This window comes from Chlorocebus sabaeus, chromosome 9, assembly GCF_047675955.1.
Source record: "Chlorocebus sabaeus isolate Y175 chromosome 9, mChlSab1.0.hap1, whole genome shotgun sequence".
NCBI classification, from domain to species: Eukaryota; Metazoa; Chordata; class Mammalia; order Primates; family Cercopithecidae; genus Chlorocebus; species Chlorocebus sabaeus.
In genome coordinates this window covers 5024295-5041141 of record NC_132912.1, presented here as the reverse complement: position 1 = coordinate 5041141, position 16847 = coordinate 5024295, and the positions used below count along the sequence as shown (strand labels likewise).

Genomic DNA, 16847 nt, shown 5'->3' with positions numbered 1-16847 from the left:
CTGGCTGGCTTTGCCACCTTCTTACTGTAGAGTCCCAGACCCTTAAGCAAACATCGGCAGAAGTCAGAGCGTGGTTACAGCGGGCGCTGGGTGATACCCAGTGCTGGGCTGGCTTCAGGTCTCACCCAGCACAGTCCTAAGGGCTGGTGGCCACAGGGGTGCTTGGGCGAATCCACCCCAGCTTCAGGTGACTTAGAACAGAGAGAGACTCCATTTGTTTGGGAGAAAGTAAGGGAAGAGAACAACAGTCTCTGCCTGGTAATCCAGAGAATTCTTTTGTATCTTGTCAAAGACCATCAAGGTGGTACCTCCATGAGTCTGCAAGAACCACAGCACTACCGGGTTTGGGGTGCTCCCTGAAACCGATACAGCACAGATCACAACACTTGAGTCCTTTTGAATATCTGAAAAGCCTTCCCAAGAAGGATGAGGACAAACAAGCCCAGACAGTGTAGACTAAAATAACTGTTCAATGTCCAGATGTGGATGGACATCTACAAGTATCAAGAGAATCCAGGAAAATGTGACCCCACCAAAGGAACTAAATAAGGCAGCAAGGACCTATCCTGGAGAACCAGATATGAGACCTTTCAGACAGAGAACTCAAAATAGCTGTGTTGAGGAAACTGAAAGAAATCAAGATAACACAGAGAAGGAATTTAGAATTCTATTCCATAAAGTTAACAAAGAGATTGAGGCCAGGTGCGGTGGCTCAGGTCTGTAATCCCAGCACTTTGGGAGGCCGAGGTGGGTGGATCACGAGGTCAGGAGTTCAAGACCAGCCTGGCCAAGATAGTGAAACTCCGTCTCTACTGAAAATACAAAATATTAGCCGGATGTGGTGGCAGGTGCCTGTAATCGCAGCTACTCCAGAGGCTGAACCCTGGAGGTCTTGATGGTCTTGATGCTTGAACCCAGGAGGCAGAGGTTGCAGTCAGCCGAGATCACACCACTGCACTCTAGCCTGGGCGACAGAATGAGACTCAGTCTCAAAACAACAACAACAACAACAAAGACAAAACAAAACAACAACAGAAAAGATTGAAACAATTAAAAAGAATGAAGCAGAAATTTTGGAGCTGACCCATGAAATTGGCATATAGAAGAATGCATCAGAGTCTTTTAATAATAGAGCTGAATAAGCAGAAGAATTAGTGAGCTTGAAGACAGTAATTAGAAAATACACAGTCAGAAGAGACAAAAGGAAAAAATAAAAAACAATACAGGATCTAGAAGATAGCCTCAAAAGGGCAAATCTAAGAGTTACTGGGCTTAAAGATGAGGTAAAGAAAGAGAGATAGAAAGTTTATTCAAAGGGATGGCAGAGAACTTCTCAAACCCAGAGAAAGGTATCAATATCCAAATACAAGAAGGTTATAGAACACCAAGGAGATTTAATCCAAATAAGAGTACTTCAGGCCATTTAATAATCAAACTTTCAAAGATCAAAGATAAAGAAAGGATCCTAAAATCAGCAAAAGAGAGAAAGAGGAAAAAAAAAAAACACATACAATGGAGCTCCAATACATCTGGCAGCAGATTTTTCAATAGAAACCTTACAGGCCAGGAGAGAGTGGCATGACATAGTTAAAGTGCTGAAGAAAAATATCTTTTACCCTGAAATAGTATATCCAGTAAAAATATCCTTCAAACATGAAGGAGAAATAAAGACTTTCCCAGATAAACAAAAGCTGAGGGATTTCATCAATGCCAGGCCTGTTCTATAAGAAATGCTAAAGGGAGCACTTCAATCAGAAAGAAAAGGACATTAATGAGAAATAAGAAATCATCTGAACGTACAGAACTCACTGGTAACAGTAAGTACACAGGAAAACACAGAATATTATAAGACTGTAACCGTGGTGTCTAAACTATTCTAATCCTAAGTAGATAAACTAAATGATGAACCAATCAAAATAATAACTTTTCAAGACATACACAGTACAATACGATATAAATAGAAACAACAAGAAGTTAACAAGAAATGGGGAAAGGATTCCCTATTTAATAAATGGTGCTGGGAAAATTGGCTAGCCATAAGTAGAAAGCTGAAACTGGATCCTTTCCTTACTCCTTATACGAAAATTAATTCAAGATGGATTAGAGACTTAAATGTTAGACCTAATACCATAAAAACCCTAGAGGAAAACCTAGGTAGTACCATTCAGGACATAGGCATGGGCAAAGACTTCATGTCTAAAACACCAAAAGCAACGGCAGCAAAAGCCAAAATTGACAAATGGGATCTCATTAAACTAAAGAGCTTCTGCACAGCAAAAGAAACTACCATCAGAGTGAACAGGCAACCTACAGAATGGGAAAAAATTTTTGCAATCTACTCATCTGACAAAGGGCTAATATCCAGAACCTACAAAGAACTCAAACAAATTTACAAGGAAAAAACAAACAACCCCATCAAAAAGTGGGCAAAGGATATGAACAGACATTTCTCAAAAGAAGACATTCATACAGCCAACAGACACATGAAAAAATGTTCATCATCACTGGCCATCAGAGAAATGCAAATCAAAACCACAATGAGATACCATCTCACACCAGTTAGAATGGCAATCGTTAAAAAGTCAGGAAACAACAGGTGCTGAAGAGGATGTGGAGAAATCGGAACACTTTTACACTGTTGGTGGGATTGTAAACTAGTTCAACCATTATGGAAAACAGTATAGCGATTCCTCAAGGATCTAGAACTAGATGTACCATATGACCCAGCCATCCCATTACTGGGTATATACTCAAAGGATTATAAATCATGCTGCTATAAAGACACATGCACACGTATGTTTATGGCGGCACTATTCACAATAGCAAAGACTTGGAATCAACCCAAATGTCCATCAGTGACAGACTGGATTAAGAAAATGTGGCACATATACACCATGGAATACTATGCAGCCATAAAAAAGGATGAGTTTGTGTCCTTTGTAGGGACATGGATGCAGCTGGAAACCATCATTCTTAGCAAACTATCACAAGAACAGAAAACCAAACACCGCATGTTCTCACTCATAGGTGGGAACTGAACAATGAGATCACTTGGACTCGGGAAGGGGAACATCACACACCGGGGCCTATCATGGGGAGGGGGGAGGGGGGAGGGATTGCATTGGGAGTTATACCTGATGTAAATGACGAGTTGATGGGTGCTGACGAGTTGATGGGTGCAGCACAGCAAGATGGCACAAGTATACATATGTAACAAACCTGCACGTTATGCACATGTACCCTAGAACTTAAAGTATAATAATAATAAAAAAATTAAAAATTAAAAAAAAAAAGTTAAAAAGCTGGAGTATGAGTACAAACTGAACTGAAGGTGTAAAGTTTTTATTAGTTTTATTTTTGCCATTTATTTGTTTATACAAATACTGATGTTATCAGCTTAAAATAACCAGAATAACCCAAGCTATCCTAAGCAAAAAATACAAAACTGGAGGAATCAGTTTACCTATTTTTTTTTTTTAATTACACTTTCAGGTTTTATACATAGGTATATATGTGCCAAGTTGGTTTGCTGCACCCATCAACTCATCATTTACATTAGGTATTTCTCCTAATGCTATCCTTCCGCCAGCCCCCACCCCCTGACAGGCCCCCGTGTGTGATGTTCCTCACCCTGTGTCCAAGTGTTCTCATTGTTCAGTTCCCACCTATGAGTGAGAACATGCGGTGTTTGGTTTTCTGTCCTGGTGATAGTTTGCTGAGAATGATGGTTTCCAGCTTCATCCATGTCACTGCAAAGGACATGAACTCATCCTTTTTCATGGCTGCATAGTATTCCATGGTGCATATGTGCCACATTTTCTTAATCCAGTCTGTCACTGATGGACGTTTGAGTTGGTTCCAAGTCTTTGCTATTGTGAATAGTGCCGCAATAAACACATGAGTGCATGTGTCTTTATAGCAGCATGATTTACAATCCTTTGAGTATATACCCAGTAATGGGATTGCTGGGTCAAACGGTAATTCTAGTTCTAGATCCTTGAGGAATTGCCACACTGTCTTCCACAATGGTTGAAGTAATTTACACTCCCACCAACAGTGTAAAAAACTTCCTATTTCTCCACATCCTCTCCAGCATCTGTTGTTTCCTGACTTTTTAATGATTGCCCATTCTAAGTGGCATGAGATGGTATTTCACTGTGGTTTTGATTTGCATTTCTCTAATGACCAGTAATGATGAGCATATTTTCTTGTGTCTATTGGCTGCATAGATGCCTTCTTTTGAGAAGTGTCTGTTTATATCCTTTGTCCACTTTTTGATGGGGTTGTTTTTTCTTGTAAATTTGTTTGAGTTATTTGTAGATTCTGGATATTAGCCCTTTGTCAGATGGGTAGATTGCAAAAATTTTCTCCCATTGTGTAGGTTGCCTGTTCACTCTGATGGTAGTTTCTTTTGCTGTGCAGAAGCTCTTTAGTTTAATTAGATCCCATTTGTCTATTTTGGCTTTTGTTGCCATTGCTTGTAGTGTTTTGATCATGAAGCCCTTGCCCATGCCTATGTCCTGAATGGTATTGCCTAGGTTTTCTTCTAGAGTTTTTATGGTTTTAGGTCTAACATTTAAGTCTTTAATCCATTTTGAATTAATTTTTGTATAAGGAATGGATCCAGTTTCAGCTTTCTACATATGGCTAGCCAGTTTTCCCAGCACCATTTATTAAATAGAGAATCTTTTTCCCATTTCTTGTTTTTGTCAGGTTTGTCAAAGATCAGATGGTTGTAGATGTGTGTTATTATTTCTGAGGGCTCTGTTCTGTTCCATTGGTCTATATTTCTGTTTTGGTACCAGTACCACGCTGTTTTGGTTACTGTAGCCTTGAACCTGACAGCAAATTTTACTACAGAGCTATAGTAACCAAAACAGCAGAGTATTTTCATAAAAACAGACACATAGATCAGTGGAACAGAACAGAGAACCCAGAAACAAATCCACACACCTACAGTGCAGTCGTTTTCAACAAGGTGCCAAGAACATACACTGGGGAAAAGACAATCCCTTCGATAAATGATGCTGGGAAAACTGGATATCTATATGCAGAAGAATGAAACTATTACCCCTATCTCTTGCCATATGCAAAAAAAAATCAAATCAAAATGGGTTAAAGGCTTAAATCTAAGATCTCAAACTATACAATTACTACAAGAAAACATTGGAGAAATCTTCAGGACATTGGTCTGGGCAAAAATTTCTTGACTGATACCCTATAAGCCCAGGCAGCCAAAGCAAAAATGGGCAAATGGAATCATAAGTTACAAAGCTCTGCACAGCAAAGGAAACAATGAACAAAGTGAAGAGATAACCCCCACAGAATGGGAGACAATATTTGCAAACTCTCCATCTCACAAAGTATTAATAACCAAGATACTTCAGGAGCTCAAACAACTTTATAGGAAAAAAATGTAATAATCAAATTTTAAAATGATCGAAAGGTTTGAATAGATATTTCTTAAAACAAGACATACCCATGCCAAACAGATATATGAAAAGGTGCTCAGCATCACTGATCATCAGAGAAATGTGAATCAAAACTACAGTGAGATATTATCACAACCTAGTTAAAATGGCTTATATCCAAAAGACAAGAAATAGCAAATGCTGGAGAGGATGTGGAGAAAAAGGGAAGCCTCATACACTGTTGGTGAAGACGTAAATTGGTATAACCATTAGGGAGAACAGTTTGGAGGTTCATCAAAAAACTGAAAAGAGAGCTATCATATGCTTCATCAATCCCACTGCTGGGTATGTACCCAAAAGAAAGGAAATCAGTATATAGAAGAAATATCTGCACTCCCATGTTTGTTGCAGCACCGTTGAGAACAGCTAAGATTTGGAAGCAACCTAAGTGTCCATTAACAGATGAACTGATAAAGAAAATATGGTACATATACACAATGGAGTATTATTCAACCATAAAAAAGAGTGAGATCCTGTCATTTGCAAGAAGATGGATGGAACTGGAGATCATTATGTTAAGTGAAATAAGCCAGGGGCATAAAGACAAACATCACATATTCTCACTTATTTTTGGAATCTAAAAATCTAAAGAATTGAACTCATGGACACAGAGAATAGAAGGATGGTTACCAGAGACTGGGAAGTGTAGCTGGGGAGGTGGGTTGCGGGGGTAGGGAAGTGGGGATGGTTAATAGGTACAAAAAAGTAGAAAGAATAAATAACACCTAAATATTTGATAGCACAACAGGGTGACTATAGTCAATAATAACTTCATTGTACATTTTTAAATAATTAAAAGAGCATAATTGGATTGCTTTTAACACAAATGATAAATGCTTGAGGGAATGGATACCTCATTCTCCATGATGTGATTATTACACATTGCATGCCTGTATCAAAACATCTCATGTACAACATAAATATATATATCTACTATATACCCACAGAAATTTAAAAAAAATTAAAAAGTGGAATCGAATCAAGTCTTTAAGTCCAGTATCTATTTACAGAAAGAGATACAGAAACCAACTAACACCACAAAAGAACCGATCAGACAAATCCAGAGTGCACAATATTAGAATATCCTCTCCAGACAGCCAAGACAGCTGGCCCAGTTCTTCCAGCAAACCAAATGCATGCATATGCGTGTGTGTGTGTGTATGTGTGTGTGTGTGTGTATGTGAGATGGGTCTCCCACCGGTTACTTAAGGGTGAATGTCTGCTGCTTAAACCTTGAAGGCCAGGTGGTGAGCCAAGGCCATGGTGTCCAGCTGAGCAGCAGGTGTCGCTGAGAAATCAAACATCCCCAAAAGGATCTGAGAACCTACCAAGAGAAACAGCCCCATCATAGGCACACAGCAGGCAAAATGCCAGAAAATTAGCTTAAAAGCAGCTTAGAGACAGGAGGAGGTGCAGATCTCTGGAGCTGTTCTGCCGCTGTCCAGGAGTGCCCCATGTAAAGTCTTAATAAACTCATCTACTCACCAAGCTGAACTTGTTACAGTCACTCTTTGGCCTCTCAGCTCCCTCCCAGTTTGGGGGAAGGTTTTTCTATACAATTTTGAGTTTTTCTCATCACAACTGGAGTCATGAACAGGATCCTAGATACCAAATGATGCGTGAGGGAGGGGCGTCTGCAGGGGGAATACTGGGGTGGCCGGCAACATGTATGTGGGGTGGAGCTGCCCAACTGCTCAAGCTTTGTGGGCCATCGCGTGAGTACCAGGATGCTCGGAAAACAGAGACAAGGCCTGAGCACATATTGCCAGAAGCTAATATATTAAAAGTATGATAAGGAGAGCAGATGTGCTGTTTCTGTAAAAAGGCTGGCTACTGAGGAATCGTTAGAGCAGGAAAGGGAGAAAGGGTAGGAACACCTGCAGAAGTTCAGAGGTATGCCTGGTTTGCTAGGAATCCAGCTGATTACATATTATGGCCTATTCCTGTGCATATTTTAAGACTGATGGGCAAATTGAAAATAAAAATTCAGAGCTTAAATGGCTAACCTGCAACTACAGAGTTAATGAGAGTCTTCTACAACTATTTATCCCTTATTTCTTTTCCTGCCTGCTTTGTATCTGCTGTTGTTAAGCTACTGGTGTTGAGATAAAACTTACTATTTATATTACTGTCAATTCAAGGTCACTTAGAGATTTGTCTGGTACAATAAGCCTTTAGTTAGACTGATCAAGCAAAAAATAGAAAAGATACAAATTATTAAAATCAAAAATGAAAGAGGAGACATTGCAATCCCTTTTAAAGATATCTCAGATGAAATGACAAATTCTTGGAAAAATATAAAATACTAAAACTGAAAAAATTGATAATATAAGTAGTCCTATAACAAGTAAAGCAATTTAAGTACCAATATATATTTTTATAAATTCACAAAGAAAAGCCCAGATGCAGTTGGCATCACACAGTTCTACCAAACATTTAAAAATTAACACTAACCTTTCTCAAACTCTTCCAAAAACAGAGGAGGAAAGAACACCTTTAAGGACTCACTTTTAGAGACCAGTATTACCAGATATCAAAGCCAGACAGACATCACAAGAAAAAAAAATTACAGAACAAAATCCTTTATGAATACAGCTATAAAAATAGAAATAAAATGCTAGCAAATTGAACCCAATAGCATATAAAAGCATTATATACCATGACCACGTGAAGCTTATTCCATGAATGCAATATTGTTTGAACACCCAAAAATCAATCAATATAATACATTGTATTAATAGAATGAAGAATAAAACTACATGATCATCTCAACAAATTCAGAAAAAGCATTTTAAAAACTCCAACATCCTTTCATGATTCAAAAAAAAAAAAAAAAAAACTCAAAAAACTAGGAATAAAAGAGATTTTATTTTATTAAGAGCAACTGTTAAAAAAAAACCAAAAAACAAAAAAAACCCCAAACTTCATACATATTGGTAAAAGACTGAATGCTTTCCTGCTAAGATCAGGAACAACATAAGAATATTTATTCTTGCCACTGCTATTAAACATTGTACTGGAGGTTCTAGCTAGGAAAATTAGGCAACGGAAGAAAAACATCTAGATTGGAAAATGTTTTAGGTTGAGCTGCCATAACCTATTATTCACAAATTGGATGGTTTAGAACAATAAAAGAGGATTGTATTCTCTTCCAGCTCTGGAGACTTGAGTCAAACATCTAGTTGTTTACAGGGCCACACTCCCCCTGAAGGCTCTCAGGAAGACGCTTCCCTTGCCTTTGACTAGCTTTTGGTGGCTCCCAGTAGTAGTTGGCATGCCTTGGCTTATAGTTGAATCACTTCAGTCTCTGCCTTCATAGTTATGTGGCCTTCTTTTCTATGTGTATTTGTATTCTCTCTTCTCATTCTAAAGACTTTGGTCATTGACTTTAGAACCCACCTTAATCCAGTGTGACCTCATATTAACTAATTATATCTGTAAAAACTTAATTTCCATAAAAGGTCATATTCTGAAGTTCTGGGTAAACATGAATTTTAGAAGGACATCAGTCAAGCCATTATAAAAAGAAGTAAAACTATTTCTACCTGCAGATTTCATCATCATGCTTGAAGAAAATCTTACGGGCTAGGCGCAGTGGCTCACATCTGTGATCTCAACATTTTGGGAGGCTGAGGTAGGAGGACTGCTTGAAACCAAGTGTTTGAGACCAGCCTTGTCAACATAGTGAGGCCCCATTTCTATTCTAATAAAAAAGAAAAAAAAAATCTTAAGGAATCTACTAGAATACTATTTGAGGTGATAAACAAGTTCAGTCAAGTTGTGGGATACAAGATCAATATAGATACAAGATACAAGATCAATATAGAGGTCACGCGACAGGGTGAGACTCTGACTTTGTTATAAAAATAGTCATTGTATTTTCTTTTCTCTACAGATTTATCCTAATAAAGGAAAAAAACCTCTGCTTTGCAGGAAAAGTAAAAGAAGATGAGTTTTAACAGACTCCTTTCTGTAAAACTGAATGATGGAAACTCATGCCTGTTCTGGGGTTTGGCACCTCTGCTGCTAGGAAGGTAACCATAATGGCATTGGGGAAGGAGGAGTAGCAGGTGGTTCCTGACCAGAATTAGTCACTATGTGAGTCTGGGAAATTCAGGTGGGCCTCACTTTTCTCATTTGTAGGATACTTCTCACCAAGTTAAGTTACTTTGTGCATTAAGTAAGGGCTTTTCACGTTTTAGTAGAGATATAAACATTTGAGGATCTTGTTAAAAAAGCACATTTGGAGGCCCTATCCCTGAAGGTTCTGATTGAGTAGATCTTGGATGAGGCTCTAAAATTCACATTTATAATTTATAATAAGCTCCCAAACGATTTTGATGCTGCTTGTCCAAAACCGTGCTTGGAGTGGCACTCCATCAAGATAGATGGAAGTGTGCATGCGATTGCTCAGAATTCAGAGGTGGGTAAGTTGGTTGCTGTTACTCTCTCTTGTTGTAGAGTTGTAGCCATTTTCACAGTATATTAGAGGAAATAAAACCCTATTGACATGATTACCATGCTGTGCCAGAAACTTCACAGCAAATTTTAAAGTTGTGCTGTAATTTTTAGTACCCAAGTCCTCCCTGTTCACCACTAATAAGAGTATCTAGAGAAAGTTCTGTAGCAAAGGAACTTGGGGAAAGAGAGACAGGCTTAGAGCAAGCTGTGTGGTCTGAGGTGGCCATGGTCTCTGAGAGACCAGGTTGGTAAGATGGTGCCATGAAAGAGTTACGTGGTACTTGGAAAATTCTCGTCTTTGGCTCCATGCCATGTTTCTGGATCAAATACTCCAAACTTACAAGGGCACATCTCAGTAGTTCTTGGTGAAGAATGTTATAAAAGTTGTAGGATTGTTTCCCAACATGAGAGAAACATGGTGTGTACCACTGAGGACTGCAAAGAAGACTCTCATGCAGTATTGCTTTTGCCATGCCTTGGCTCTTTAACCTGGCGATAGTTTATCTTCACGGACTCAGTTGACTCAACCGTAGTTGGAAGTGAAACAAATATACCCAAAAGGCATTATAATTACTGAGTGAAGTGTAAAGGTGCTAATATAAATGGAAAAATTATGAATGACTTCAAGAGTCCAGGCTGGTGGGCCAGGAGATTAAAAAAATATAAGAAAGATGTGAAGGAGAAAGTGTTGCCAAGGAACCAGCAAAGCAACCAAAAGAATTAATTACGAGGGTTTTTTAAGTGAAAAATCAGTTTTTCTTTTACAATAATTTTTTATTTTAAAAATAATTTATTTTAAAATATTTTAAAAGAAAATAGCTTTTTTTCTTTTAAAAGCTATTTTCTTTTAAAATAATGTTTTAAAACTATTCCTATTTTTATTCTTCCTCAAATGTTCTTTGTTTTTCCAAGTTTAGATAGGTAAATTAATAATTTATTGTGTCTAAAGTTATATCTTTATGTGGATAGACAACTATTAGAACTAAATTATTGACTCAAAACCAATTTTATAACCTCTTATAGGGCAAATTAAGTTAGGAATGTAAATCTATAGATTGTGCAAATCTATAGATCATAAACATACTATAAATACATAGAGGTTTAAAGACTGTGATGTGCTCATAAGGACTCAAAAGAGTGTATTGTGAGCATCTTTGCCCAATTTAGCAAGCTTGAACTCATCCATAGTGGGAGTATTTACACTATAGAAATTGGCAAATACTACAAACCAGGACTTCCTCAGAGCTAGTTGCTAAACACTTACTATTGATTTTTACTCAACATTTAGCTTTGCCACCTCTAGCTCTTAGCCCTTAGTAGGGGGGAAAAAGGTTCTTTTGAATATCTCTGCTAAGAGAATTGATCATCCGTTCCTGAGTCAAACTAATCTTTATCTCTTTATGCTCTTCCAGGTTGCTATGAGTAATGTAGAAGCAGCCGTCCAGGTAGCAATTGATGTAGGCTACCGCCATATTGACTCAGCTTATTCGTACCTGAATGAAGAAGCCATCGGGCAGGCCATCCAAAAGAAGACTGCCAACAGCACTGTGAAGAGAAAAGATATATTCTATACCACAAAGGTGCTGTGTACCAATGCATCTGTTTCTGCGGAGAGCTCACTCTTAGCTGTAGAGCTCCTTGGCAAATTTCTCTTCATTGGTTTAATCTTCATCTACTCAGACCTTGCGTCATGAGAAGTCTGGTTAGGAATGTGAATTCTGTAATAAGACTTTTATATTTGAATCCAGGCTCTGCCACTTATTAAATGTATGACCTTCCCTAGTCTATAGCAAGTGTAAAAATAAATGAATATGTGCGACCTTCGACAAACTACTAAAATACTATCCTTCAGTTTCCCAAGTTGTAAAACAGAGACAGTATTATTTATGTCACAGGATTTTCATGAGTGTTACACTTTTAAAAACACATGTAAATCTTGCTGAAAAGTATTTGATAACATTTCAGATGCTCAAAAATGCTGTTATTATTATCATATGTTTTAACTCAGAAATGATTTGACTTTTCCTACTCTACAATAGTCAAGTTTTGACAAAGTGACTTAATCTTTCTTAGCTAAAGTACAAAGTAATGTGATTTAGTCAGAAAGCATAGGCTTTGGAAACAGATGAACTAGGATCAAATTTTAGTTTTTGAATATTCCATTTGACTTGGTGAAATTTCTTAACCAAAAAAGTTTTTTAACCTCTCTGAGCCTTCCTCCTGACATCTCCACCCATTTTGTGGTCAATAAATGTTTACTGTTTATTTCTCTAAGATTAGGTTAATGTTTGTAAATGTACTTATGTACCTTTTAAACCCTTGAGCCATTTTCTTCTATTAATAATATTCTTCATATTCACTGGCATCATATCCAAAACAAATAAAATAACTTATGTATTTAAGTCAGATAGGGAAAGGAACCCCAAAACAATTTTTACCCTAGTATTCACTGACCTGACTACTGCTAGAAAAAACAAAAAACAAAAACCATTTAAACGTGAGGGGAAGTAGTCCACAGAGATAGCACTTAGGCCCGTGCAAGTGAATCCCATGCAAGTTGATTTAAAAAAAAAGTTTCTTCCTTCCAGCCCAGCATGTGACATATGACTGCCTTTAGCTGTGCAGTAGCTATGGCACCAGCCTTCTCAGTCCCGTCTTTTAATTCTCCTTTCGTACTAAATGTGTGACCCTTCATACAAAACATTGTACAAAATGCTGGTTTCCTTAGTTTTAGTCATTTTGATGATTTCTTCCCCTAGATTACTGCTTCTTAGAACGAGGGAACTGAAACACCCAAAAAAGATTTCTCCTATGGGCCTAACTTTCTTTGGGAAACCTAATCATTTAATACAGTCAAGCCAGGCCCTACTGAATCACCATCAGTTCAGGCTACTGTCTGGCAGGCATTTTCCCAGTCCACTCTCTAGACGTTGTGATTTATTACATTTGGAGTAGAACCCAGGAATATGTTTTGTACAAGCAAATCAGATTATTCTTTTACCTTCTAAAGTTTGAGAATCTCTGCTGAAACCTGTATTTTTTTCCTACATTTATCGTCTTTACTCCATACGAAAATCTGCCATGATAATTAAGAACTTACGCGTTCACTGGGAGTAACTTGTCACTTCTCTAAGATGGTTTGGCTGCTGATGTTTATTTGCCATTTCAATAAGCTCTCTCGAAGACTTTTGAAAAAATAATCTCACACAACTTCTCTTTCAACCATTGCAGGTGTGGGGCACCTTTTCCTGCCCAGAATTGGTCCAAAGAGGCCTTGAAATGTCACTGAAGAAACTTCAGCTGAGCTACGTGGATCTTTACCTTCTTCATTTCCCAGTACCTTTGCAGGTTAGCACAAGTTGTTTTAATTTGGTGATCAACATAAATATTAGTAACTGAATGCAAGAGAGGAATCAGTTTGTGAGGATGAGAAGATAAATAATACTTTAAGATTCTCTCTTGTGCTTTTTATTTTTCTGAAACTGTTTCAAAGTCAGTTCACAAGTCTAGCCCTAGAGTGACAGGAGTTCACTGATATCCACGGCTTTGCCTCAGTGTTGTGGATGTACTGCCGACATTTTCAAGTTCTTATCCCCTGGAGTCTCAAACCCATGTCGCCGACAGTGGAGTTCAGTTTAGGAACAGGAAGTTCGGTGAGGACAAGACTCAGCTTTGAATGCTGACAAGTCACTGGCAAGGAGACAGCTCTTCGCAAGGGTCCAGGACCAGGGGGCCTGCTGGGCACCCTAACACCCTAGAGTCTGCCTGGGAGGGGATCTAGGTGCCTCAGCTTAGCCTTGACGCAGTCGATATTTATTGAATCTGTAACGTTCGAAAGCATTTCTAGGACGCATATTTCCTGCATGTACTTCCCTAGCCATTAGCCTAATTTTACGAATCTGTTCAAGAATAAGGACAGATGGTTCTATCAGTCTCAAGGTTTATGGGCCCCAAGCTTGGCTGAGGCCAGACAGAGCTTTGTGCAAACTCTCTTTCTTTTTGTGTTCCAGCCTAGGGAGGAGATTTTGCCGATGGATGCACAGGGAAAGATCATTTTTGACACAGTGGATCTCTGCAGCACATGGGAGGTGAGTGCAGCTCCAGTGAGCCCAACATCTCTGCACCTTGGGAGAGAGAGGAAAAATGGACAAGGAATTCAGCAAACTGGACCTGGTCTAATTCTGCCCAATGTTCAGACTGGGGAGCGTCCCCGAATGTCTCTCTGCCTCTGTTTTCACATTTCATCCACTTAACCATCCAGCGAGTATGTATTGAGTGCCTAGGGTGTATCAAGTTCTATTCTTCTTACCCGGGCAACATCAGTGAACAGAATCAGGGTGTTGGCCCAGGCATGGGTAGGTGGTGTGGTAGGTGGGGGTGAGAAATAAAGCTCAGCACTGGAGTTGGTTTGGGGCACAGACTATCAATGAAAAACAGAGTGGCAGGGTAGGCCTCTTTGAAAGCAGAGGTGGGTGAATCATGACGTCAGGAGATCGAGACCATCCTGGCCAACATGGTGAAACTCTGTCTGTATTAAAAACACAAAAATTGGCTGGGTGTGGTGGCACATGCCTATAATCGGGATGCTGAGGCACGAGAACTGCTTGAACCCAGGAGTGGAGGGTGCAGTGAGCAGAGATGGTTCCACTGCACTCCAGCCTGGTGACAGAGTGAGACTTTGTCTCCAAAAAAAAAAAAGTGGACATTTGAGCAAAGAATTGCAGTAGATGCAGGAATTGATTGTGTGGGTGTCTGGGGAAAGAGTGATGCAGGCAGAAAGAAAGACAAGGCAAAGTTTTTCTTTTGTTTTTGTTTCTTTAGACGGAGTCTTGCTCTGTCACCCGGGCTAGAGTGCAATAGTGCGATCTTGGCTCACCACAAGGTCTGCCTCCTGAGTTCACGCAATTCTCCTGCCCTCAGCCTCCTGAGTAGCTGGTGTTACAGGCACGTGTTACCATGCTCAGCTAATTTTTGTATTTTTGGTAGAGATGGGGTTTCACCATGTTGGCCAGGCTGGTCCAGAACCTCTGACCTCAGGTGATCCACCCGCCTCAGCCTCCCAAAGTGCTAGGATTACAGGAGTAAACTACTGCGCCGGGTCACGGCAATGTTTTTAAAAGGGGAGAGACACTAGCGTGTCCAAGAACAGCAAGGGGACATGTGAGACTGGACATGGTGAGTGAGTGGACAGTGCAGGGAATTAGGTCAGAAAGCAGAAGCTGGTGGTCCTGTAGGTGGAAGGCCTGCCTCTCGGGCCACACCTGCTACACTTCCTGTTCTCTTGGCACTTGTTGGTACTTGTTTTGCCATTGCTCCATCAAACTTTTCTAGGTATTCACTAAAGACCATGCTGGTTCCTTTAACTCTGTCCAGGCCACTCACTCACATTTTTTTTTTTTTTTGAGACAGAGTCTCAAAAAAATGTTGAGGGACAATTTATTGGATATCAGGAGTCGCAGCAATGAAGAAAATGGGAATATTTCTTAAAAATAAGGAATACTAAGATTAACGAACCAAGAAAGGCAGAAATTGCTGCTTGTTACACATAAACAATAAATGAACAAGAACCAAAGACGTCACCATGGTTTTCAGTCTGGGAGACTGAAATTCTCTTTTGGTCTTGTATACAACCTGCCATCTAAGAGCACTGAGTTAATTAATCAATACTGCTATGCCCTCCATGGGCTGTCATCCCAAAGTAAAGCCCGTGGGAGCCTCATGGGTACAGTGGATTACAATCATGGCTTGGCCTGTGTTGCTGGTATTTTAAAAGATGTTTGATACCATGCAATGCAGCGCTGCATGTCCCTGGTAAACTTGATGTTGGTGGTTCTGTTGGTGTTGGTGGTCCTGCTTGGCATTCGGCAGGTGGAAAATCACCCTTACCTCAACCACAGCAAACTCCTGGACTACTGTAAGTCCAAGGACATTGTCATGACTGCACATTCTGCCTTGGGGTCTGACTCAGACAAGGAATGGTAATAATCTTCATAAAGTCATTTTGTTTTATTTATTTTTTTTAGATGGGGGTCTCACTCTGTCATCCAGGCTGGAGTGCAGGGGCACAATCACAGCTTGTTGCAGGCTTGACCTTCCAGGCTCAAGTCAGGATCTTCCCTCCTAGACCTCCTGAGTAGCTGGGACTACAGGAGTGCACCACCATGCCTGGCTAATTGTTTATTTTTATTTTTGTAGGGACAGGGTCTCCCTGTGTTACCCAGGCTAGTCTTGAATTCCTGGGCTCAAGTGATCCTCCTACCTTGGCCTTCCAAAGTGCTGGGATTAGAGGTGTAAGCCACCGTGCCTGGACTGTAAAGTTATTTTAATCACAGATACTATACCTTCTGAAGTAATCTCTCAATTATCTGGGGAAATTAAAACTAGACAGCAGGAATAAACTTGTAAACCTTTTACCTAACCCAGACCTATGTTATAAGAGCTGAATAGAATTGCCACCTTCCATTCCTTTTCCTTCTTCTTTGGATATAACAAAAGAAGCAAAACAGATATTGAGACAGCCAGAAGGTCATGAGGAAAGTTCTAGAGGATTAGCATCCCTGACCAGAATAAGCAGCCCCCAAGTAAATGGATATTCAGCCTCAGACTTGCAGCATCGCTGCCTCTCCTCTCAGAGTGAAAAAAGGCAACCCAGTTCTACTGGAGGATCCAATACTCAATGCCACTGCTGAAAAGCACAGGTGAACTCCAGGCCAGGTTGCCTTGCGCTACCAGCTGCAGCGGGGGGTGGTGGTCCTGGCGAAGAGCTTCAATGAGAAGAGAATCAAAGAAAACTTCCAGGTACAGGGCAGGGTGGTGGCAGCAGGGGATTGACAGAGGCACATTGTTTTCTCATTGTATCTTTTGCAAAGCTCTTAAGGTATATTTGGGCAGTTTATCTCCTTTTACACTCTATGC

The 16847-nt window shown here is 39.7% G+C and overlaps 1 pseudogene; it reads left to right on the top strand.

The window, feature by feature from the left end:
- The first annotated feature begins 9101 nt into the window (after positions 1–9101).
- LOC103238136 (aldo-keto reductase family 1 member C15-like) lies at positions 9102–14185 on the top strand (annotated as a pseudogene).
- Positions 14186–16847: the final 2662 nt, after the last annotated feature.